The 27,980-nt window shown below is 43.6% G+C and overlaps 1 protein-coding gene across 1 annotated transcript in view; it reads right to left on the minus strand.

The window, feature by feature from the left end:
- Nucleotides 1-27,980, minus strand: part of SFTPB (surfactant protein B) — an 80,913-nt gene that overhangs the window by 35,975 nt on the left and 16,958 nt on the right. The gene's annotated exons all lie outside the window — the stretch shown is intronic.

Raw genomic sequence — 27,980 nt, forward strand, 5'->3', positions numbered from 1 at the left:
GGGAGATCACCAAACCACCCTGATAGGTAACCCCTTAAGTCCCACTCAGTTGTGAGTATTAGGAGAGAAATACCAGGGGGGCCCCTTTTATGTCACAGTCTAATTCAGTTGCAAGTTTTGTGACATGACAAGGGAAAATCAAAGCCAGGCTTCCATCCACAGACAGCTGTTTCTGGTATCGCTCCTCATCAGTGTGGAGCAGGATTCTGGCTATCGGGGGGCAATGCTGCTCTATTATTCATTGCTCCTGTTATCCAGAATCCTTCTGCACTGGAACGCTGCGGGATCAGAGTCAAGGGGGGAATTTATCAAACATGGTGTAAAGTTAAACTGTCTCAGTTGCCCCTAGCAACCAATCAGATTCCACCTTTCATTCCTCACAGACTCTTTGGAAAATGAAAGGTGGAATCTGATTGGTTGCTAGGGGCAACTGAGACAGTTTCACTTTACCATGTTTGATAAATCTCCCCCAAGGTTTTTATATTATTTTAAAGGCTGAATAACCTCTTTAAATGTTGTCTCTTCCATATAGATAGCATCTACTGTATAGTCTAGTCCTATAGTCTTTCCTATAATAATAGCAATATTGGGCACAATTATAAGAACATACAACAGCTAGGTTTACGGAGACTTATCACCTCTACCAAATCGAGCCAACATCTGGTGGTAGAAAAGATGGGCAATGGCCGCTACCAGTTGCAGTGAATAAGATAAATAATGACTAACTTAAAGGGGTACTCCGGTGAGGAAAAAAATCTTTCAAATCAACTGGTTTCTGAAAGTTATATAGATTTTTAATTTACTTCTATTAAAAAAAAAAAAATCTCCAGTCCTCCAATACTTATCAGCTGCTGTATGTCCTGCGGGAAGTGGTGTTTTCTTTCCAATCTTACACAGTGCCCTCTGCTGCCACCTCTGTCCATGACAGGAACTGTCCAGAGCAGTAGCAAATCCCCTTAGAAAACCTCACCTGCTCATGGCAATTCCTGACATGGACAGAGGTGGCAGCAGAGAGCACTGTGTCAGATTGAAAAGGATCCACCACTTCCTGCAGGACATACAGCAGCTGATAAGTACTGGGAGACTTGGTATTTTTTTTTTTTTTTAAATAGAAGTGAATTACAAATCTGTATAACTTAAATCAATTGATTTAAAAAATATATATTAGAGTTCCCCTTTAAATATTAGTCGAACAATAACGTATTTCATCAGATGGCCATACATATGCATGCACACCCTCTGACATGTCATATATGAAATCTGTAGATAATGCCATGTTTACCATGTGTTTATGTGCAGGTGGTAAAGTACCTGAAGGCTCTATAGGAATCACAATGACATTCCTGCCTGCTGCCACAAAGTGGCCATTGTGTCTAATATCTGACATCCTTCTCAGAGGAAGTGAGGAAATTCACAATACTAATCACCCCACCTGTGTGTATGGACGGAATGTTGTCACTTGTCACCCTATTGCCTCGGGGTCCCAGTCTCCTGCACTGACATGGAATTACTAAACCACTTCTTGTAGGGATACACTTGTGGCTACATCCAGCTTAGTCTGTAATACAGTTATACAGTGGTCTGGGCTGATAAGGACTGGGGTCTGAGCAACATTGAAGGGATACTCCAGCAAAAAAATTGTTTTCTTTTAAATCAGCTAGTGACAGAAAGTGCCAGAGATTTGTAATTTACTTCTATTTAAAAATATTCAGTGTTCCAGCACTTATCAGCTGCTGTATGTCCTGTAGGAAGTGGTGTATTCTTTCCAGTCTGGAAAGCAGGAGAGGTTTTTCCATGGGGATGTGTTGCTGCTCTGGACAGTTCCTGACAAAGACAGAGGTGGCAGCAGAGAGCAATGTGTCAGACTGGAAAGACTAAACCACTTCCTACAGCAGCTGATAAGTACTGGAAGACTGAAAATTCTTTAATAGAAATAAAGCTATATAATTTTCTGACACCAGTTGATTTGAAAGTTGTTGTTTTTTTAATGACATCATCTTAACCTGATGCATTTATTGGAGCCAAAATGTCCCACAAGAAACCCCAGGGATCCGTCCTCCCAAACGAATAAGGGGTATTACTCGTGCATGGTCATTTACAGTGCGCTTCATTCTTTCTGGGTGAAAATTTCTCTCTCTCTTATTTTGAGGGTTTTCTACTGAACAACTTTTTTTATCACCAATCTGGTGGATAGGTGTTTTCTTTCCAGTATGACCCTCTCTCTGCTCTCTGCTGCCACCGCTGTCTATGACAGGAACTGTTCAGAGCAGTAACAGAGCAGTAAATCCACATAAAAAAACCTTTCCAGCTCTGGACAATTCCTGACATCTCTGGCAGCAGAGAACACTGTGTCCAATACATCACTTCCTACAGGGCATACAGCAGCTGATAAGTACTGGAAGACTTTAGATTTTTTAAATAGAAGTAAGTTACAAATCTATATATCTTTTTGGCTCTAGTTGATTTGAAGATAAAAGAAAAACAATAAACAATTCTCTGGAGTACCCCTTTAACTTTTAGAGATGGAAATATTACTTTAACCATAATCTAATTATTTGGGTGGTCACTTGAACCACTAGTTGTTCCTCCAATTGAAGATGGGCATCATCTAGGACCTCTCAGTATAATATGATGAGATTGCGGGATAAAGATGAAGCATTCTGCCTTTCATCCGGCAGCTTCCGCCATCTAATATATCTGAGATATCCTATACATTGTCCGTTCCTATGGCCGTCATGTTTAGCCCAAGCTATATACACAAATGGGAAGCCATTCATTCTCCCTCACAATAACAATTGCTGATTCTCCCCTTTTATTCCCTGCTGGACATTGAGATGAGTTAAATCCCTGATACTATCACTAAGAGGAAAAAAACATCAAAAAAGAAAAATACAAAAACAAGCGACACCAAAATCATCTCAGGTTACAGTAACTAGAGGCACAAAGTGGCCATTGTACCTCATGTTAAATAGCCCAAACATCACCCATAGTGTCCATAGCCCCCATAGCCCCAGGGAGAACTGGATTGTCCTAGAGAATTTGCCGGGGACCCATGGCATGTAAGTTCCTTCATATCAGCGGAATTGTTTGCATGTGTTCTTCACAACGCTTTCCATCCATAGTCTCCATCTTTCCAGCTGACGTGAAGCTATAACTACATGCTCTGACAATCTGCCAGCATACAGGCTGCCAAGATTGGGGACATCTTTCTCTGTAGGGGTCTCCAGCGGGTGCATATGCTTTATGGATCATGCACATGACCTTATTATGTCTATATACAAGAGTTGTATATAGGCGTAATACTAGGCCTATAGACATCTATGGTGCCAGACTATTTATTGTAATAGAGATGTTGTATGGAGTTGTATAGAGTCGTAATACTAGGCCTATAGAAGTCTATGGTGCCAGACTATTACTTTGTAATTATAGGTATGTTGTATGGAGTTGTATAGAGTCGTAAAAATAGGCCTATAGACATCTATGGTGCCAGACTATTTATTGTAATAAAGATGTTGTATGGAGTTGTATAGAGTCATAATACTAGGCCTATAGAAGTCTATGGTGCCAGAATGTTAGTCTGTAATTATAGGGATGTTGTATAAAGTTGTATGGAGTCCTATAGAAGTCTATGGTGCCAGAATATTAGTCTGTAATTATAGGGATGTTGTATAGGGTTGTATGGAGTCGTAATACTAGGCCTATAGAAGCCTATGGTGCCAGACTATTACTCTGTAATTATAGGGATGTTGTATGGAGTTGTATGGAGTCGTAATACTAGGCCCATAGAAGTCTATGGTGCCAGACTATCACTCTGTAACTATAGGGATATTGTATGGAGTTGTATAGTCGTAATACTGCACCCATAGAAGTCTATGGTGCCAGACTATTACTCTGTAATTATAGGGATGTTTTATGGAGTTGTATGGAGTCGTAATACAGTGCCCATAGAAGTCTATGGTGCCAGACTATTACTCTGTAAATATAGGGATGTTGTATAGAGTCGTAATACTAGGCCCATAGAAGTCTATAGTGCCATACTATTACTCTGTAATTATAGGGATGTTGTATGGAGTTGTATAGAGTCGTAATACTGCACCCATAGAAGTCTATGGTACCAGACTATTACTCTGTAATTATAGGGATGTTGTATAGGGTTGTATGGAGTCATAATACTAGGCCCATAGAAGTCTATGGTGCCAGACTATCACTCTGTAATTATTGGAATGTTGTATGAAGTTGTATAGAGTCGTAATACTGCACCCATAGAAGTCTATGGTGCCAGACTATTACTCTGTAATTATAGGGATGCTGTATGTTATATAGAGTCATAATATTGCACCCATAGAAGTCTATGGTGCCAGGCTATTACTCTGTAATAGGGATGTTTCCTGTCTACTTTTGTATTATGGTGCCATACGGTAACCCTCACCATACAGGCTCCATGGACTGTGTGTATGAAGCCTTAGTTTTGGCAGTACACATCCAGCACAAGCCCCACCGAGGCCTCAGTATAGTGTAGCCGTGTCTAGAGATGTGGACAATGTGATCACTTAACTGTATCAGCCATGACATGGTACGATGAAGTAGAAGTCTCAGACCTTGTTCACATGAGCTGATTATATGAATCCCATTAATAAGTATAGTATTCTGCAAGTATAAACATATACCCCCTTAATCCAGAAGACCCCTTTATCACCATCATTCGTCTATTAACACACGTCCCTCTGGATGAGTGAACGGATGCAAGACGCCTTCTGTACCCCATATGCTGGGAGGAAAAAGAGAGGAATCAGCCAGAGAAAAACAATCCAACCCAGTCAATCTATTTGCTTCCCCTGAGGATGAAGGCCCAAGGATGCTTGACGGCACCATGGCATGTGATTGTTGTCAGGTCCTGCCAGAAACGTCTATGGGCAAAGAAACGTAACATCACCGCAGCAGAAAAAAAATCATAAAAAAAGAGCTTGATCCAGTATGTTCTTTATGTTCATTTATATGTTTTACTTATTTGTTCATTTTATTTATTAATATTGGTGATTTTGTGTTTCTCCCAAACGTTCTGACTTGGAGATGTTACTAGATACTACTGTAAGGGTGCGTTCACACGTACAGGATCCGCAGCAGATTTAATGGTGCGGATTTGATGCTGTGTTCAGTTATTTAGATGAAATCTGCTGCGGATCCGGTACGTGTGAACGTACCCTAATGGGGTTTTTCCTTAAAAAAAAAAAAAAAGCAAAGAGAGACATTCATTTTCTAGATCCCTCACAATGGTTACATACTGATCCCCATCATTTCTTGGGGGCTTCTTGACACACAAAAATACCCTCTTAGCCAAGGTTGCGGGGGTGACCCGCCAGAGCTGATATAGGGCATTTGTGAGTGTGTGAGTAGTTGGGGTGCCAGATACCACTGAAATGGTAGTGGCAGGGGATCAGGGGGTGAGAGCTCATTGTTTTATTTCGAAGATACCCGTAACCCTTTAAAGAAATTCTTACTCTGGACAACCCAGACAAAAAATAAACCAACTAATGTTGCCAATTTTATTACGGAATAGGGCGTACTCCATTATGGACTCCCCTCTATGCAGAGCAAATCTTTCATTCATTTGCCGACTTTTCATAGCTGAGGATAGAGAAGCTGCACCCGGTTGTCTTAAGGCCCTATTCCACGGAACGATTATCGTCCCGTGGAATAGAGTGCAACGATCAGCCGACATCGTTCATGTCGGCTGATCGTTGCAGTCGCTTGTTTTTCAACATGTTGAAAAACAAGCGACTGATATAGCAGCGATCTGCTGCCGTCGCTCCGTTGAAGGAGCGTCGGCAGCAGATGCTGCTATATCCTATGGGCTGCCCGGACGATCAGCGATCACCCGGGCAGCCCCCCCGCAGCTCCCCGCCGCCCCTCCCGCCAGTGCCGTATTTACCACTAGGCACCCGTGGTCCGGTGCCTAGGGAAGCACCTTGCAGGGGGGCAGCACCAGGGAGCAGGGGGACAGAAAAAACTAATTTTTTTGTTTTAATTTTTTTAGTTTCCCTCCTCCCGTTCAGACTTGCCAGTAAATCTGGTGTCTTTTCCAGGGGGAGTATGGTGGTATTGGTCAGGTCTGGTGTCGCCAATAGGTGCGTGAAGATGGGGGGGTCTTCAGGTTTAGTGCCTAGGGCAGCAGCAACTGTTAATACAGCCCTGCCTCCCGCACTCACCAGCTCGCTGCAGCCACGTGGAATAGCGGCAGCAGCGAGCGGGGAACGAGGAGCAAATGAGCGCTGACAGTGCTCGTTTGCTCCTCTATGACGACCCATGGAATAGGGCCATTAGTTAGAAAATCTTGTATGGGTTTATATCCTACTTCTAGATAAATAGAAAGACAGGTAGATAGACAGACAGATGGATGATAGATAGATAGATAGATAGATAGATAGATAGATAGATAGATAGATAGATAGAAGATAGATAGATAGATAGATAGATAGATAGATAGATAGATAGGCAGATAGATAGATAGATAGATAGATAGATAGATAGATAGATAGATAGATAGATAGATAATAGATAGATAGATAGATAGATAGATAGATAGATAGATAGATAGATATAGATAGATAGATAGATAGATAGATAGATAGATAATAGATAGATAGATAGATAGATAGATAGATAGATAGATAGGAGATAGATAGATAGATAGATAGATAGATAGATAGATAGATAGGAGATAGATAGATAGATAGATAGATAGATAGGAGATAGATAGATAGATAGATAGATAGATAGATAGATAGATAGGAGATAGATAGATAGATAGATAGATAGATAGATAGATAGATAGGAGATAGATAGATAGATAGATAGATAGATAGATAGATAGATATGAGGTGGATAGATAGATAGATAGATAGATAGATAGATAGATAGATAGAACACTATATAAAATAGACTCTTTATACAAAGTAATTTTCTAAAGTATCCCCCCTGTCAGTGAGGGCTATCTCTGAGCTCCATTCTTCTGTTCCCCATCCCTATCTCCCTCCTGATCTCTTATCTGTTTGTAGAGTCCCCTATAAGGATCTACGAGGATCTCCTATCACTGATTAGATCTCACTAATGAGCAGATCTTGTGAGCAGCCCCTTTGTCCAATGTGTCAGAAGTGACACCTGACTGCACAGCACAAGGGATGACATCAGGTACCACCCAGCCGCCTGCCATCAATACATCACAATACAGTAAAGTATACAACAAAATAAATGACTATTTCAAACATTAGCGGGTCCATTGGCTAGAAGACTCATAAAATGGCCCCAACAAAGGAGTCCTGCTGTTCAGTATGTGGCCGGGCCTGTGGCTTTTATCAGATACTGGAGAATACAAGACCCCAAAGATATCATAGAACCAATGATCAGGGTCCTCACTCCTCATGTATGGACAATTATATGTGTATCTCTGTAATCTCTGGTTTTGTCGATGTATTTATCCCCAGAATTGTAAAGTACTGTCAATAAATTTGGCACTATAGAAATAAAAATTATTTATTATTTTTATGTTATTATTATTCTCTGATGTATGTAAGTTTAAAGTAATGATGATCAGCTAATTTTCCCCTTCAGAAACAGCGCCACTTCTGTGTATTGGTTATGTCTGGTATTGCTGCTCTCACTTACATTTATAGGTTCTGGCTGCAGTACCAGGCACAGCCTGTGGACAAGAGTGGTGCCCTTTTTGATTTAAAAAAAACAAACAGCTAAACCCCTTAAATTTATTCAAGATACTCTGTTTAAAGCAAAAGCATCAGAGTAAGATGCCCCAAATTTATTAAGAGGTTCTTCATGTATGTTTGACCCTAATCTTTTTGTAAAAGTTATAAACAGGATAAAGTAGTGCTTTCCGATTCCACATACAAGTATATTCTATCTAATTCTATGGCTAGGTTCACACTATGTAAAAATAATGGCCGTCATTGTGCAAAACACATGTTATTTATAATAGCGGACGTTATTTGCGCAGAGACGGACGTTATTTTTACATAGTGTGAACCTAGCCTATCCGTGCCATTGTAATATAGACTATGGTTATGTTTTCTGAAATAACGTCCGCCAATTTTATTTAAAATAACAGCTGTTGCTTTCGATCTTCTGTGATTCCCATTAAAGTCAATGCAAACAACGGCCGTCAGTTGATACAATGTATAGAGTAATGTCCATCTGTTCACATAATGTATAGAATAACGGCTGCTGTTCACAAAATTTATAGAATAACGGCCGCTATTCACACAATGTATAGAATAACGGCCGCTGTTCACACAACATATAGCATAACGGCTGTTGTTCACACAATGTATAGAATAACAGCCGCTGTTCAGACAATGTATAGAATAACGGCCATCTGTTCACACAATGTATAGAATAACGACTGCTGTTCACACAACATATAGCATAACGATTGCTGTTCACACAATGTATAGAAAAACGGCCGCTGTTCACACAACATATAGCATAACGGCTGCTGTTCACACAACATATAGCATAACGGCTGCTGTTCACACAACATGTAGCATAACAGCTGCTGTTCACACAATGTATAAAATAACGGCCTCTGTTCACACAATGTATAGACTAACAGCCGCTGTTCACAAAATGTATAGAATAACGTCCGCTGTTCATACAACATATAGCATAACGGCTGCTGTTCACACAATGTATAAAATAACGGCCGCTGTTTACACAATGTATAGAATAATGCCTGCTGTTCCGGATTAGACGTCAGATTAATGTTCATGACCCTTATTCGCGGCCGTTATCTTGCGAATAACGGCCATTATTTTTAGTCGTTCGCACATCTTTTTATTTTCTGACCGTCATTCAACCTTTTTTTTTTTTTTTTACCTAAATTCAATGTAACTTTTTTACAGCCACACCCAAAAGCGTTTGGCATTAAACCTGCACCTGAATAACGAACCAAGAACAACGGCCACCAAAGTATGCAGAACAACGTCCCTTATTTGACACCGGCCATTGTTTTGAGTCTTATATAACGGCCGTTGAAAGAACGTAGCCTCAAACTAACCTACTAGGCGAAATATCACGGCGCCGTTGGTCTTAGACTATTTGCAAAAGTTTTATGTGGGAAAAACCTTTCTATGGAGCTTTTCAAAGTTAATAAAGAGTTAAACATTAAGTGTTGTGGCGCACGGAGGAGAAACTCCACGCCTAATGATTTCGATAATTGCCTTCCCATTTTTCCCTCTCTCCACTCTCGCCGCCCGTCTCTCCTTCCCTCCGAGTCCTTGTTCCTCACTCTGTCACTCGCTATATACCACCTTCAGCTCTGTAGCAATCCGCAGTCTTTCACCTCTCTATTTACCCCCCTCTATACACCCCCACCCCTCACCTTACATCTTTTTCACTCTCTATAGTTCCTCTCTCTCTCTCTTCGGTTTTCTTTATCTATCCCTTATTCTCCCTCGCTCTTCTCCTTTTTTTTTTTTTTTTCTTCTTGGCGGATTTGCAATTTCCCTATAAAAGTGAGAATTCATTTCCAGGCTAATGCAGTGTCAGGCGGCTGTTTACTGAGCATGGATGATATATCGGGGACAGTGCATACAGAGGACTAGTTAATGATGCATTGAATTAAATCCTGACTCCTCAGCTGAGCTGTGCGCCTCCTCCTAGTTCTCAGGCTCCTTTCTCTCTCCTCTCCCACTGCCTGTGGCTGCTCCTTCCCAGTCTCACCACTAGGGGTGCCCTATCACATCAAGGAGATTGTCATCTCAAGTCAATGCCTAGGGAAAAGCTGAAAAGGCTGAATGGGTGCAAATAACTAGTAGTTCTGGAACAGAAAGAGAGGGCAGCTACAATGAAGACAAAGCTACAATTGCAGAAGGTTAGGACTACATAGATCTACCAAGGGACACCATATTGTTATGGTCATAGGACAACCTGCTTATTGATTTGGGACAATGTGAGTCTGCGACTATGGTTATATGTTATAATATCTATGTAATTTCATGTCTATGTAATAAAAATTTTGCATTATGTAATTGTAGAATCCACATCATTCTTTATACTTACAAGACTCCCTATTGATGCTTTATATTTGCACAATGACAAGTGCTAAGGGTCCATTTACACAGAAAGATTATCTGACAGATTATCTGCCAAAGATTTGAGGCCAAAGCCAGGAATAGATTTGAAAAGAGGAGAAATCTCAGGCTTTCCTTTATGACCTGATCTCTGTTTATAGTCTTTCTGGCTTTGGCTTTAAATCTTTGGCAGATAATCTGTCAGATAATCTTTCTGTGTATATGGACCCTAAGGGCCCTATTCCACCGGACGATTATCGTTCAGATTATCGTTAAATCGTTCGAATCTAAACGATAATCGTTCGGTTGAAATGCAGTAACGATTAACGACCGAACGAGAAATCGTTGATCGCTTTATAAGACCTGGACCTATTTTTATCGTTGCTCGTTCGCAAAACGTTCGCAAATCGTTCGCATTGAATAAGACATCGTTCGGTCGTTCGCAATAGATACGAACGCAATAGCGAATAAATACGGAAGAAGAAACGATCGCAATTACGATCATAAGTAACGATTATCGTTCCATGGAAATGAGTGAACGTTTTCAGGTCTTTCGCAATAGCGGTCGTTTGAGATCGTTAATCGTTAACGATTATGCTAACGATAATCGTCCGGTGGAATAGGGCCCTAAGGGTGAGCTATTTTCTTACATAAAAGCATAGATTCAGACAGAGCTGCTTGGTAGTACTGGTAAATGGATTTTCCAGGGTTAGAAAAATATGGCGGCTTTCTTCCAGAACAGCACTGCCCACAGTTTGGGTGTGGTTTTTTTTGCAGCTCAGTTCCATTTAAGTGAATGGGTTGAATTGTAATACCACACACAAGCTGAGGACAGGGGTGGTGCTGTTTTTGCAAGAAAGTAGCTGTGTGTGTCTGATTAAACCTTACTTAATCTCCACAGCAGGAATGGGGAACTTTTGGCCCTCCAGCTGTTGTAAAACTACAATTCCCATCATGCCTGGACAGCCAAAGCTTTAGCTTTGGCTGTCCAGGCATGATGAGAATTGTAGTTTTGCAACAGCTGGAAGGCCGAAGGCTCCCCATCCCTGTTCCACATGAGATCCCCATCCCTGTTCCACATGAGATCCCCATCCCTGTTCCACATGAGATCCCCATCCCTGTTCCACATGAGATCCCCATCCCTGTTCCACATGAGATCCCCATCCCTGTTCCAGTATAAGATTGTCGGGGATTGTATGAGATTGGACGCCATGAGATCGGACGCCATGTGATCTCATATTTGTCAGTTGATAAGTATGGTAATACTGGAGATTTTTAAACAGAAGTAATTTACAAATCTATATAACTTTCTGAAACCAGTTGATTTAAAAAAGTAGAAGATTTATGCCGGAGTACCCCTTTAAGGCCTAATTATGCGGGCCGACTGTTGATGTACACATATGAGGAAACTTCATCGTGGACCTAAATCTAAAGCTGTTTCTGGAGTCATCCTGACTAGGGATGAGTAAATTTACAGTAAAAGTCTAGTCTCAGCGGTCAGCTTGTCAGCCTGCTGCCTTTGAACTCAGTGCTGCTCTGCTCTGGGTGTTGGGAAAAGCTGGATTCAATCCTGTAAAACTGGGAAAAGTTTCCCAGGACTGGATGCAGCTTTTCCAGGTCCCCAAAGCCCACAGCCCTAATACCACTACAAGTTCCCATACCGTAAAATAAAGGCAAAGTGCAGTCATAAAATGCCACATTAAAGTCTATAGAAAAATGTCTGTCTGTGCACATAGTAAAATAAAATTGTAAAATACAATGTGTACATTGACAGCTGTTTACCATAGACTTTATTGTAGCACATTATTAGATTATTAATAGGCTGCCTTTTATTCCTGTTTTATGGTCATATTATGCTTTTATTTTACTGTGTGTGAACATAGCCTAAAGAATTAAACAATAACACAAATGATGATGGAGATCAAGGACAGAATTCTTAGATGAAGGGATAAAGGAAAGTGATGGGAAGGAGAGTCAGAGTCTACTGAAACAGAAGAGAGAGGGGACTTTTATATGAATCGGGAAGAAGAAAAACGTGTAAAAAGAAGCTCCTTCCTAATATGCTTTGTATTTCTATTCTTTCTTTTCCGGATCTCTCTTTGCTGTCAGTGAATAGGGACATTTTAGAATTAAAAAAAAATATATTATTAGATTATCATATGTGCTTTAAGTTCTTTAAAGCGAATGTACCACTAGGTATATTACTTTCTTGTTTTTTACATGAATAGACCGCCATTGGCATGGTGATGCCAGTAGCGTGGTCCTTATTTTGAATGGCCGCTCGGTTCCAGTGCATGGTGCTGGTCTATTTCCAAGCAAAGGCCCGACATGAGGCAGCGGAGCCGGGCCAGCCGACAGGCCCCCAGTGTGGCCATCTGCCCTCCCCTTTGTGACACAGATCAATTGATTATAATGGAGCCCTGTGACAGAGGGAAGGAAGTTTAGTCACACTGGGGGCCGGCAGGCCTGCTTCCAGTGCTTCATGCCCAGCTGGTGCTTGGGAATAGACCAGCGCCATGCACTGGAATCAGCACCAGCATCCCCGCACCGACGCCGCTCTGTTCATGTAAAAAAAAAAAATCGATGTATCTAATGGTACATTTGCTTTTAGGGGTAACTAAAAACCTGCCGACAGCTCTCTTCAGCTGCGTACCTCATCCTACTGGGGTCTTCTTTCTTGTGTCGTTCCTGCTTTTTTTTGAGTACTTAAAGGGGTTATCCAGCGCTAGAAAAACATGGCCACTTTCCCCCTACTGTTGTCTCCAGTTTGGGTGGGGTTTTGAAACTCAGTTCCATTGAAGTAAATGGAGCTTAATTGCAAACCGCACCTGAACTGGAGACAACAGTAGGGGGAAAAGTGGCCATGTTTTTGTAGCGCTGGATAACCCCTTTAAATAGGAAATAAAGATGTAAATGAGCCGTTAGAGTAGGAAGAACTGAGCAGATTGATATGTAATTTGGAAAAGATTCAGTATAAATTGTAACATGTTGATTGAAATCCCTGCTCATTCTATAGTATAGTATAGTATAGTCCAGTGGGCGGTGTCACTCAATAGACTGGACTCTTTAGTATGGAAACATTGATTTCAATTAATAAATTACAAGTTATACTGAATCTTTTTCTATAAAGATATATATCCATCTGCTCAGCTACTTCTAATATATGACATGATGCCGATAGCTTAGGTAACATTTTCATAGTAACGGGTTCTCTTTAAGTACTCATAAAACCTGGGAATGACAAAGGAAATGAGACTGACTATTGGGGTTGCCTAAAAAAAATCAAACAAACAGTGTATGACATGATCAGCCAAATGTATCCAATCATTCGACACTTCTTGGCTGGAAGATGCATAGTTGCTGTATCTAATGATCACTGGGGGTCTCAGCACTGAGACCACAACTGATCAAAACGTTTGATGTGTCTATGTGACATCTGAGGGTATAGTGTGTCTTATAGGCTGTGAATCTAAGGGGAATAGTGTGTCCTATAGGCTGTGAATCTGAGGGTATAGTGTGTCTTATGGGCCATAAATCTAAGGGTATAGTGTGTCTTATAGGCTGTGAATCTAAGGGGAATAGTGTGTCCTATAGGCTTTGAATCTGAGAGTATAGTGTGTCTTATAGGCCATAAATCTAAGGGTATAGTGTGTCTTATAGGCCATAAATCTAAGGGTATAGTGTGTCTTATAGGCCATAAATCTGAGGGTATAGTGTGTCTTTTAGGCTGTGAATCTAAGGGTATAGGGTGTATTATAGGCTGTGAATCTGAGGGTATAGTGTGTATTATAGGCTGTAAATCTGAGGGTATAGTGTGTCTTATAGGCTGTGAATCTGAGGGTATAGTGTGTATTATAGGCTGTGAATCTGAGGGTATAGTGTGTCTTATAGGCTGTGAATCTGAGGGTATAGTGTGTCTTATAGGCTGTGAATCTGAGGGTATAGTGTGTCTTATAGGCTGTGAATCTGAGGGTATAGTGTGTCTTATAGGCTGTGAATCTGAGGGTATAGTGTGTATTATAGGCTGTGAATCTGAGGGTATAGTGTGTATTATAGGCTGTGAATCTGAGGGTATAGTGTGTCTTATAGGCTGTGAATCTGAGGGTATAGTGTGTATTATAGGCTGTGAATCTGAGGGTATAGTGTGTCTTATAGGCTGTGAATCTGAGGGTATAGTGTGTATTATAGGCTGTAAATCTGAGGGTATAGTGTGTATTATAGGCAGTGAATCTGAGGGTATAATGTGTCTTATAGGCTGTGAATCTGAGGGTATAGTGTGTCTTATAGGCCATGAATCTTAGGGTATAGTGTGTCTTATAGGCCATGAGTCTGAGGGTATAGTGTGTCCTTTAGGCTGTGAATCTAAGGGTATAGTGTGTCTTATAGGCTGTGAATCTGAGGGTATAGTGTGTATTATAGGCTGTAAATCTGAGGGTATAGTGTGTCTTATAGGCTGTGAATCTGAGGGTATAGTGTGTCTTATAGGCTGTAAATCTAAGGGTATAGTGCAGGCATGTCCAAACTTTTTTCGAAGAGTGCCAAATTTGATGAAGTGAACATGTGCGAGGGCCGACCATTTTACATGCTACATGCTTTATAACACAGGCAGATAATAGCAAGCTGGATACCTGGGGGGCCGTAAAAGTTCGGAACGCGGGCCGCAAATGGCCCTCCGGACGGACTTTGGACATGCCTGGTATAGTGTGTATTATAGGCTGTGAATCTAAGGGTATAGTGTGTCTTATAGGCCGTAAATCTAAGGGTATAGTGTGTCTTATAGGCCATGAATCTGAGGGTATAGTGTGTCTTATAGGCCGTGAATCTGAGGGTATAGTGTGTCTTATAGGCTGTGAATCTGATAGTATAGTGTGTATTATAGGCTGTGAATCTAAGGCTATAGTTTGTCTTATAGGCCGTAAATCTAAGGGTATAGTGTGTATTATAGGCCATGAATCTGAGGGTATAGTGTGTATTATAGGCCATGAATCTGAGGGTATAGTGTGTCTTATAGGCCGTGAATCTGAGGGTATAGTGTGTATTATAGGCTGTGAATCTAAGAGTATAGTGTGTATTATAGGCCATGAATCTGAGGGTATAGTGTGTCCTATAGGCTGTTAATCTGAGGGTATAGTGTGTATTATAGGCTGTGAATCTAAGAGTATAGTGTGTCTTATAGGCTGTGAATCTGAGGATAAATTGTAACTTATAGGCCAAGCCTGAGAAAAAGGAAGGACTGATAAGTAAATGTCATCTGTTTATATTCCTATAGTCTACAGTTGTCTTCTTTCAAGGAAAACCACTCGAAAAATTACCCCAGATTACATAGTCTATAGCAATACAGGGTCAACAGTGTAGTGGAGGCTCGTGTTGTATTTATTATGTGCTTGTACAGGAACGTACCGACAGCTGGTTTGGAGTCAGATGTCAAGTGCGCTCAAAGTGTTCATATTTTTACAGATAATCATTGTGTTGATAGGACAATTGGTCATTGTTCAACGATCTGAATAATATTGGAGCAGTTATATCATAATCAATGTCTGGTCAGAGCTTCAATCAATGCTCATTCCCATCCCTGGACCTGCCAAGAACCATTGATAATATTTGTCTATACAGATCAAGATATCATCTGAAGCTCATAGGCCCCCAAATACACAGAGTAAATAAAATAAATAAATATATATATATATATATATATATATATATATATATATATATATATATATAATATTCTAGTTTACCTATACCCCATACTGAATTAAGAGAAAAGATTGTGACCATATTTATTCCTGGGAACCTCAATGGGCACCACATCCTATCCAAAACCCCATGTCAATCTCATTGTAGTCAATGGACAATGCAGTTTGGTGACCAGACTTGCTTTCATCATCTATGTAAAACAGTATAGCAGAGCTGGCTTTGTCATATGTACTTGAGATCTTTTGTGCTATCAACCTAAACTTTTCACTTCGTCAGCTCTGCTACATTTGTATGTTTCTGTGTTATAACAATATATGATGATGATGATATCATGATATAATAGGGGTATAGTATATGATTCCATAGTATAAGCTCTCACCAGCGATGATCTATGCTGTCACTTGGCTATAATTGTTATTTTCCATCGCCTCTCATGTTGTACAATAGCATGTTGTCACTTTTTTAATAGATGGTGTTCACATTAATTGTGTGAGGATGAGGATGATGTTTTATCGCTGGGGCCTGATGTCAATGTGTGACCCTCACCGTCCTGTGCAGGAGAGACTATGGGCACATCATCCCCCCCCTCCCTGCGCTCTCTCTCTGTATTAGGTGGTGGGTGCCTGTCTCTCAGAGTCTCCACACAAGCTGTCTCACTCTCTGTTCCCCTCCCCTCCTCCCTCTATTTGATTTATGACCAGTCCTGCAGTTTCTGACAAACTATTTGTTGGAAAATGAGATTTTTCTGCTGTTGGATGCTTCCTCTGGGAGGGAGGGGGGCAAACCGCTTAGCCCCCCCACTGCACACACAGTGCCACGCATGAGAGGGGTCCCCCAGCAATAACCCAGCCACTTAAGATAAATGAGAGAGATTAGGAAAACGTTTTACAGAAACTTCGTACTACCCCTTGTGTGTCTGTCATTGTGTGGCGTGTGTCACCATGTCACTCGTGTTGTGCTTTCACTTATTGTGTCTTATGTTGTATGTTTGATATGTGTATTTTGTGTCAAACATATTGCGTGTCTGTCTAACCCCCCCCCCCATAGATATTCATTAATAGAATTCTGTAACACACCCAGATGATATACATGCCACTAGTATGCAAAAATAGGATGTTATTTACCTTTATTGGACCATAGACAATTCAGAACCCATTACCAATTTTAGACAAGGAGTCTGAGGAACCAACTGAGTGGTGGAGGAACTACCAGAGTACTGAAGAAACTACAAGAGAACTGAAGGAACTGCCAGAGTACTGGAGGAACGACCAGAGAACTGAAGGAACTGTCAGAGTACTGGAAGAACCACCAGAGTACTGGAAGTACCACAGAAGAGCTGGAGGAACTACCAGAGTACTGAAGGAAGTACCAGAGTACTGGAAGAACCATCAGAGTGCTGGGGGGGGGGCTACCAGAGTACTGGAGTAACTACCAGAGTACTGGAGGAAAAACTAGAGTGCTGGAGGAACTACCAGAGTACTGGAGGAAAAACTAGAGTGCTGGAGGAACTACCAGAGTACTGGAGGAAAAACTAGAGTGCTGGGGGAGCTACCAAAGTACTGGAGGAAAAAATAGAGTAGGAGGAACTACCAGAGTACTGGAAGAACCACCAGAGTACTGGAGGAACTACCAGAGTGCTGAAGGAACTGCCAGAGTACTGGAAGAACCACAGGTGTGCTGGAGGAACTACCAGAGAACTGAAGGAACTGCTAGAGTACTGGAACAACCACCAGAGTACTGGAAGTACCACAGGAGTGCTGAAGGAACTACCAGAGTACTGGAAGAACCACAGGAGTGCTGGAGGAACTACCAGAGTACTGAAGGAAGTACCAGAGAACTGGAAGAACCACCAGAGTGCTGGGGGGGGGGGCTACCAGAGTACTGGAGGAACTATCAGAGTACTGGAGGAAAAACTAGAGTGCTGGATGAGCTACCAGAGTACTGGAGGAAAAACTAGAGTGCTGGAGGAGCTACCAGAGTACTGGAGGAAAAACTAGAGTAGGAGAGTAGGAGGAACTACAAGAGTACTGGAAAATCCACAAGAGTGCTGGAGGAACTACCAGAGTACTGGAGGAAAAACTAGAGTGCTGGGGGAGCTACCAGAGTACTGGAGAAAAAACTAGAGTAGGAGGAACTACCAGAGTACTGGAAGAACCACCAGAGTACTGTAGGAACTACCAGAGTGCTGAAGGAACTGCCAGAGTACTGGAAGAACCACCAGAGTACTGGAAGAACCACAGGAGTGCTTGAGGAACTACCAGAGTACTGAAGGAACTGCTAGAGTACTGGAACAACCACCAGAGTACTGGAAGTACGACAGGAGTGCTGGAGGAACTACCAGAGTACTGAAGGAAGTACCAGAGTACTGGAAGAACCACCAGAGTGCTGGGGGGGGGGGGGGGGGGGATACCAGAGTACTGGAGGAACTTATGCAGTGTCCCAGAACATGCAGACTACTACTCCTATTATGGTCATTTCTATTTCTGTGTCAATGCCTGTTCTGGTAAGTGTTTGCACTGCAACTGCTGCTGGTTTTCCCCTAGTATTCTCTGGTATTGTGCATTTTCATGTGTATTCTCATGTGTTCCTGTGTATTACAGTGTACAGTGGTATGCAAGGCTGTTGATCACGTGACCTGTAACCATGGTTCCTCCAATGGCCGACTAGCTCTGGCCAGGAGCAACCATGTGACCTCCCACTTCCTGCTGACAAGGGAGTTGAGCCCCGGCTTCCAAGCAAGGAGGTTGTGTGGTTCTATCCTCTCCCACAGAAGAGTGACTAAGTCTGCTGCTATATTCCAGTCTTCGGCTGTTTCTGCCTGCTCAAGTGACCGAATTCTTTTCTCTCATCTGGGTGTCATTCCGTTATTTCTCCTCATCGCTGCAAGGATTCACAGCAAGTATTATTCTCAAGCTAATCCACCCAGCACCGCTATTTCTCTCATACTCCTACTCCCATCATCCTGCACGTATTCTCACAGCCTATGCAGCACCACTCCTGCCTTATTTGTCAAAGCCTGCTGTATACCCGGTTGCATCCGGACAGAACTGTTGCTACTAGTTACCTCATCTATAATAAAACCGCTGTTACTGAACCCTGGCATTGGTGTCCACTAACTGGTGCCCTGACTAAGTGCAGCGAAGAATCGCATGCCCATCATCACCCGCAGATTCCACAGACCGGCCCTACAGCTGTGCCGCCCTCAGGCCTATACCGTGACAAGTATAACCCCTGCGGCTGCCCCGGTCATTGCCCGCTCATAACACCAGCACTGCGGAAGTGGCCCCCAGGGGCCAGGGCATCGCATTTTTGGCGTCACGAACAGGATCTACCCGCCACGCGGTGTACCAGATCTACAGTTTAATATCGTCTCCAGAGACTGTGCTAAAATTGCCATGGGAGTTCTGATAACTGAGTCGCTGCACGGCTTGGACTGTACACAAAATGGCCGCTTCTTGCTGTTATTTCTACCTGCGCCATCCCCCGGTGACGAGGGGGTTAACTGCCATGCGGCCGAGAAGCGGGAATTGCTTGGCGCCATTGATAATGACTGTGTCTCTCCTGATTGGCCGGCCGCTTCCACTGACGTCACTGTTGCTGGGCAGATTCTCGAACCTGATCCTCCAGCCTGGCGCTCCTCCCCTTCCGGCTACAAGTTCCGGCCAGTGCGTAGCAAGATGGCATCCTGCCGGGGGTGCGTACCTGCCTCTGCTGTACCAGTGCCACCGGATCCTCCCGCATCTGACACCAGTATCTCACCGGGACCTGGCCGATCCCGCTCCTCTGATTCTGCCTCCTCCGCAGCAGGGTCCACATCACCGGAGGTCGCTGCGATCGTAAGTGGACCGACGCCATTGTTTTCTGTCCCCGACCATAAGGGGAAGAACTCGGCCAAAGCCTCCATATCTCCGGGCTTGTGGCAGCCTCCCGGGCGCGAGTCGCCGCCCCTTCCACAACGGGTGTTCGGGTGTGAGCCAAAGATCCTGCCGCTGATAGAGGAGATTCGGCAGGCCCTCTCTGCCCTGCCGCCTGCCACTAAAGCTGCGACTGCCATGCCCACCATTGTTCCCTCAGCTCCCACTACAGCGGGGCAGTCCACAGCAGCTAACACTGCCGCTTCTACAGCCGTGGCTAAAGCTGCCTGCTCCACCACTACGGTTACCTATCATGTGGCCCCCATCATTTCTCCGGTCACCACGGTAACCCCTAGTGTTGTGGTCACTACTGCACCCAGCGATGCTTCTGCTCCAGGCCCTTCACGCTATAGCTATCCGTGGAAGAAGAAAAAGAAGAAGCCTACTCAGGGTCCTCCAGGACATTTCTGCTAAGTATCCGCTACAGAGACCAGAGCCCTTAAACTGTTTTTGTTGTCTAACTGTTTTGTTCCAGTTCCTGCAACGTTCAAGGTTCGTGCCTGGTCCTCCTGACCAAGTTCCCTGTACTAACCAGCCATGAGCTGATGGACACTTACCATTACAAAAAGTTCTCTAGTGCCTGTCCCAGAGCCTTTTACATGGACGATGTTCCAATTGCCTAAAAGAGACTCTACCTAACAGAGACACTTAACCCATTCCTTCCTAATGCACTTTCCTGTGATTGTGTGTTCCACACAGGGTATTATTGCACTTATTTCATTATTGCACTTTTTTCTACCATTGCATTCCAGTGTTATCGAAGTCTTTGTATTTCCTCCTCTGAGTAAGCACAAGGTTACATAGATTGCCTCAGAGTAGAGTGCCTCTTTTGTAAAACAGTATATTTTCCAGTGTCTGAGTCAGATAGCTCCTCCTCTGAGTAAGAGAAGTCAGTTCACATATACCTCAGAGAAAGTCCAGTTTATGTAGGAGTGTATTTTCTCATCCAGTCTCATTATTGTGTATTATTATCATATCTATAGCTGGAAAGATTTAGTTGAGCCAGTTCGTATGCAGATTTTTCTCAGATTTTCATTCAGATTTTTCCTCAGATTTTCATTCAGATTTCTCTCAGGTTTCATTCAGATTCATGTGAGCCAGTTCTCCTCAAGACCTCGCAGTATTTGTTGTCTTTTGTGTTTCCCTTCCTTTTGTTTCCAGTATTTGTTCGCCTCTGTCTTGTCCCAACACAGTAGTTATCACACATAGTCATACCTAACCTTCACACTTGTCCATACATATCGCACCTTGGATATCTTTTCGTGTGTTTGGTCTGTGGAGTGCTTGTGTGTGTGGTTGAGGGGTATGAAAGGGAGCTCCCCATGTATGTTTGCTTTTATTATTTTGTTCTTTTCTCTTCCAGGTATCCAAGACACTACTCAGACACGCCAAGGTAGTACACAGGTCTTCACGTTCTTTTCCAGTAGGGTAACACATTTAACAGAAAACCTACTGCCTAACTGGCTGGAATATTGAGGGTCACCCGCCAGCAGTTAAGTTGTCCTGGCTTACATGTCAGATGGTTCACGCACTAGCTACCTGGTCGCCAGAGTACGTTAGGCACCCCTAGGTGAAGTCCTGCCACTAGGGTTTCTCATTCTCTCTCTCTTCTCACCTGTGCCTTGGGCGTGGGAAACACACACTTCATCACACTCACTCTCATCATTCATTCCTGTTGTTTAATTGTCCAGTCTATTCATGTTTGCTGCCTTCTAGATTCGCCGAGGTCGGCTCAAATTTGCTAGGGAGGTATGCAGTGTCCCAGAACATGCAGACTACTACTCCTATTATGGTCATTTCTATTTCTGTGTCAATGCCTGTTCTGGTAAGTGTTTGCACTGCAACTGCTGCTGGTTTTCCCCTAGTATTCTCTGGTATTGTGCATTTTCATGTGTATTCTCATGTGTTCCTGTGTATTACAGTGTACAGTGGTATGCAAGGCTGTTGATCACGTGACCTGTAACCATGGTTCCTCCAATGGCCGACTAGCTCTGGCCAGGAGCAACCATGTGACCTCCCACTTCCTGCTGACAAGGGAGTTGAGCCCCGGCTTCCAAGCAAGGAGGTTGTGTGGTTCTATCCTCTCCCACAGAAGAGTGACTAAGTCTGCTGCTATATTCCAGTCTTCGGCTGTTTCTGCCTGCTCAAGTGACCGGATTCTTTTCTCTCATCTGGGTGTCATTCCGTTATTTCTCCTCATCGCTGCAAGGATTCACAGCAAGTATTATTCTCAAGCTAATCCACCCAGCACCGCTATTTCTCTCATACTCCTACTCCCATCATCCGGCACGTATTCTCACAGCCTATGCAGCACCACTCCTGCCTTATTTGTCAAAGCCTGCTGTATACCCGGTTGCATCCGGACAGAACTGTTGCTACTAGTTACCTCATCTATAATAAAACCGCTGTTACTGAACCCTGGCATTGGTGTCCACTAACTGGTGCCCTGACTAAGTGCAGCGAAGAATCGCATGCCCATCATCACCCGCAGATTCCACAGACCGGCCCTACAGCTGTGCCGCCCTCAGGCCTATACCGTGACAAGTATAACCCCTGCGGCTGCCCCGGTCATTGCCCGCTCATAACACCAGCACTGCGGAAGTGGCCCCCAGGGGCCAGGGCATCGCATTTTTGGCGTCACGAACAGGATACAGACTGTGTTGTGCCAACTGTCAGTGTCCCCAGAACTGTACTGCTAATCCCCCCAGAGACTTTGCTATTGCCGCGCTGCGGCCTGCTAAGGGGTCAAGTCAGCCGGTGACGCACTGAGGACGCATCAGAGTACTGGAGGAAAAACTAGAGTGCTGGGGGAGCTACCAGAGTACTGGAGAAAAAACTAGAGTAGGAGGAACTACCAGAGTACTGGAAGAACCACCAGAGTACTGTAGGAACTACCAGAGTGCTGAAGGAACTGCCAGAGTACTGGAAGAACCACCAGAGTACTGGAAGAACCACAGGAGTGCTTGAGGAACTACCAGAGTACTGAAGGAACTGCTAGAGTACTGGAACAACCACCAGAGTACTGGAAGTACCACAGGAGTGCTGGAGGAACTACCAGAGTACTGAAGGAAGTACCAGAGTACTGGAAGAACCACCAGAGTGCTGGGGGGGGGGGCTACCAGAGTACTGGAGGAACTATCAGAGTACTGGAGGAAAAACTAGAGTGCTGGAGGAACTACTAGAGTACTGGAGTAAAAACTAGAGTGCTGGAGAAGCTACCAGAGTACTGGAGGAAAAACTAGAGTAGGAGGAACTACCAGAGTACTGGAAGAACCACAGGAGGGCTGGAGGAACTACCAAAGTGCTGGAGAAACCACCGAAGTACTGGAAGAACCATCAGAGTACCAGAAGAACTGACAGAGTGCTGGAGAAACCCCCAGAGTACTGGAAGACCCACCAGAGTGCTAAAGTAGCTACCAGAGTACTGGAGGAACAACCAGAGTACTGCAAGAACCACCATAGTGCTGGGGGAGCTAAAAGAGTACTGGAGGAAAAAACTAAAGTGCTGGAGGAGTTACCAGAGAACAGGAAGAACCACCAAAGTACTGGAGGAACCACTAGAGTGCTGGAATAGCTACCAGAGTACTGGAAGAACCACCAAAGTGTTGGAGGAACTATCAGAGAATTGGAGGAACTACCAGAGTACTGGAGTATCCACCAGTGGATCCAAGGTCCAATCTTGGGACCCAAAGTCCAGCAAGAATCTACCCCATTTAGGGGTTAAAGCCAGTCACTTGCCTCTAGGGTCTGGGTTGAGGTGCAGATACATTATTAGGTCTTATTGATGATACAGTATGTCCTATACGTACAATGTTAAAAGGGAACATGTTCTATAATTCATTTCCCCTGGTGGGATCAAGAAAGCCCAATCTGTCACTACTATCCCACTTGTCACTCTACTACTACTCTACTATGTCACTCTGAGCCACCAAAACCAAACCAAAGACTTAAAAGAGGTTTTATTGATGGCCTATCCTTAAGAATAGGTCATCAATATCCGGTTTTTGGCAGCACCTTACCTCTCAGCTGTTTTCCTAGGATCGTTAATTCTCACAATTTTTGCTTCTCACAGCTCAACCACCAGAGGAGAAGTTAGTATGGAAAATTGGACCTGAGGAAGAAGTTGGTAAACCTCGAAACATGTTGTCCATGATAAATGCTGCAATAAATGCTTTATTATTTTCATCTAAGGTATTCTCTTTCCGATGAGTCTCGTAATTCTGCTCGTAGATTGGGCCAACTATTCTACCACTTTTTCCTCCTGACGACTTTCCTAGAATGCATCCAACTTCTTCCAACAATAGATCCGGCCACTCCCTTCAGTGCACTGGTGGAAACGATTGCCATAAACATATTGATTTCTTTTTTTATGTACAGTAAATAAGTCAAAAATTTTGAGCTGATTAATTTCCTAATTTATATTCAGAGAGGTTAGAGCTCTGGTTTGCTGATAAAGCGTTATAAAAACTACAAAGGTATAAATAAATTATATAATTCTGGATGCCTGCTCTACTAAGCGCCTTATGTCATAGAGCAATTATCAGCCAAATAGTCAGTTATTGTTCCGATCAGCCAATAAACAAGCACATTGTTTTGCCTTGCTTAAAAATCATTATTTGTTAGCTGTACATCTCCAGGTGTAATAGGCAAATCTATGACCGGTGTATAAATTAAGCAAGGGCTGCATGAACGATTCAGCAATCCTTGAACCCTCCACTCACGGTCCTCTAGCCTTATCATAAGCTCTGTAATACACAAGATCAGCACATGTTTACATGGTACTTGGTAAGCGCTGCAGAATCTGTAGGTGTGTTGTCCCAACACGGTGTTCCTTATATGGCACCTGTCGCAAAAGCCTTTGCACTCAAAAGTAAGGTGGTGATGAAGATATTTAATGGTTTTGCCACCATATGTCAGTATTTTGTGTATGAGCAAAATATATATATATGAAGTAGTCACTTGGTGGGGGAAAGTGTAGCGTCAGTTTTTCTCTGATTCTCTGTGGAGGAGGAAACACACAGAACAGGCATCCCTGCTGAACTTAGCTGCTGTTAGTACAGTGAAGAGACACGTGTATGGAAAACCTAGCGACTTTCACTTCTAAGAGTATCACTATATACTCCATGCAGTGTTAGACCCCAAAAGGAGGATAAGTCAGAGATCACCCCAGACCACTCCATGAACATCTCGAAACAGTGTAGGGCGCTATCCTAGGACAGAGGAACTGACCCAGATAGAGCAAAGCAACCGTAAAGAAGGTCTATGTTCTCTTTCTTTCAGCACAGGTGACACCGGATAATTTCGGACACTTAGCTAATCTGAGGTAAAGACTGGGGCTTGTATCACCCTGATAGGACGAGTACCCCGACACTGCAGGGCAGAATGTGGTTGGATGAAACACAGGCACAAGTATTCTTCTCTTATCTCAAGTATCTCTCTATCAATTTCTGGCAGAGTACACTACTACCCTGGGTTGGGGCTCTCATGACAAACTCCTCTCCGCTGTGCAAAACTTAGCTACACAAGCACCACTATTCTACCACAGCACTTAAAGTATCTCCCAGCACAGATCCAGTGAACACAAGTCTGTACCAAAGTGGTTGTCTGTTACCAGTGTATCCTGTATCACAAGAGACTATTAGTAAAGCCATTTTATTTATTTTACTGGGAATCAGTGATCATTGCACCAGCACCTTCACATACCAGCTACACACTCTCACTCTCCCCTTTCTGTGGGTGGTGGTACCGACAGTCCAGGTGGGTCATCTCCCCACTCTGGACCACTGTGACAAGAGCCCAAGGGACCCATCCCAACCCAGCAGGTCACCGACCATTGGGGAACAATATAGCCAGCCATAACATAAAAGCAGGTGTGACACCAAACCTGCGAGTTGTATCACAACCACCAGCACAACATCATCACGGTGGTGCAACACCACATTGGCACTATATAAATAAATATTATCATTATTACACAAACTTGGGACCCTTCAGTTCAATGTGAGCTGTATTAGCTGAGGAATTTTAAGGGGTTGTTCTTTAAAAAGACTGTTGACAGACAGAAATGGTCATTGCCACTCATCAGCCAACAAATGAGAAATTTCTTGTTCGTTGGCACATCACATCTTTGTGTGACCCTCTAAGTCATTGTTAGCTGCACATCTTCCTGTGTAAATGGGAATACGCGACTATGGTAAAGTTAACATGATTGATCGAGCCCCCTAAGAGAAGGATCAGTAAATGGGTAAAAATAAAGAGCAAAGTGAAAGCGAAAGAAAAAGGAGAAGGAAAGGAAGAAAGAGAGAAATGTCAATACAGCCCTGAAGAGAAAAAGTTCAGCACTATATCGGAGAGCACCTCTCAATACTTCAAGATGTCTGTGCATTGGCATAACACTTAGGACTTATACTAAAAATGCAGACCAAGGGAGCCACATCTTCGCTGTGGGTCTGGGTCTATTATGAAACTCAGCCCTCAACTCCTCCATTCTTTGCGAGTATAGAATTTCCGGTAAACCAGGGCGTTATGGACAGCGGCGACGCCGACTTCCTGGATATTAGAGTTTTAGCAGCCAAAAATTTTATAAGTGCCTTCCTCAATAATCCTGTAGGCGGTTGCATCCCCACCAGATATGAGACTTGTTACCCCTGACTGCTCCACATCTCCAGCAGGTTTCAGGTACCGTGGGATACAATCTAAGTAGCAGAGTCGGAACCCTGTACCAGGCCCGGACTGGTAATCTGGCAAACCGGGCAAATGCCCGCTGGGCTGGCCGGATTACCAGTCCGGGGGCCGCCCAGACTGCAAAGAAAAAAAAAAAAAAGACATTATAAATAAACAGCCCCGCCGCGGCCCTCTGCCGCTGTGCTGCTTAATCAGTAGCAGAGGGCCGCTGCCGGGCTGAAGACTGCGTGGTGGGCCGGGAGGGGGGAAAAAACCAAACAACAACATCTCACCTGTCACCCGTTCCTGCCGCTCCTCCCCCGGCAGCGCGCGTCTTCTCGCTCATCTTCCGGCGCAGGCAGCATAGTACAGCAGACTCTGCCTGGGCCGGACGTCGCAGCCTCTATCAGACGTCAGCGTGTGACGTCAGCGTGTGCGTCTTAAAGACACGCGCACACGCTGACGTCTGATAGGGGCTGCGACGTCCGGCCCAGGCAGAGTCTCCTGTACTATGCTGCCTGCGCCGGAAGATGAGCGAGAAGACGAGCGCTGCCGGGGGAGGAGCGGCAGGAACGGGTGACAGGTAAGATGATGTTTTTGTTTTTTTTTCGGGGGTAGGGCACTATGGATGGGTCACTGCTGGTGGGGCACTGTGGGTGGTGGCAAAATACGGGGCACAGAGGAGGCATAGCATAACAAGGGGACACAGAGGACATAGAAAAGTATTTGGGGCAAAGAGGGGGCATGGAAAAAGCTATATATGGGCACAGAGGGGATATTTAAAAACCATATGGGGCATATAAAACTAAGGGGGCACACAGAAGTACTTTATACATTGTAGGGGGCAAGAGGGGGCATAGAACACTATGGGGCACAAAGGGGGCATTTAAAAACTATATGGCGCATAGAGGGGGCATACGAACATGGGGGCACAGTGGGGATATATATACACTATATGGGAGCACAGTGGGGATATATATATACTATATGGGGGCACAGTGGGGATATATATACACTATATGGGGGCACAGTGGGGATATATATACACTATATGGGGGCACAGTGGGGATATATATATATACTATATGGGGGCACAGTGGGGATATATATATATACTATATGGGGGCACAGTGAGGATATATATATATACTATATGGGGGCACAGTGGGGATATATATACTATATGGGGGCACAGTGGGGATATATATACACTATATGGGGGCACAGTGGGGATATATATATACTATATGGGGGCACAGTGGGGATATATATATATATACTATATGGGGGCACAGTGGGGATATATATATATACTATATGGGGGCACAGTGGGGATATATATACACTATATGGGGGCACAGTGGGGATATATATACACTATATGGGGGCACAGTGGGAATATATATATATATATATACTATATGGGGGCACAGTGGGGATATATATACTATATGGGGGCACAGTGGGGATATATATACACTATATGGGGGCACAGTGGGGATATATATATATATACTATATGGGGGCACAGTGGGGATATATATATACACTATATGGGGGCACAGTGGGGATATATATATACTATATGGGGGCACAGTGGGGATATATATATATATATATATATACT

The sequence above is a fragment of the Dendropsophus ebraccatus genome, chromosome 1 (genome assembly GCF_027789765.1).
Source record: "Dendropsophus ebraccatus isolate aDenEbr1 chromosome 1, aDenEbr1.pat, whole genome shotgun sequence".
NCBI lineage: Eukaryota > Metazoa > Chordata > Amphibia > Anura > Hylidae > Dendropsophus > Dendropsophus ebraccatus.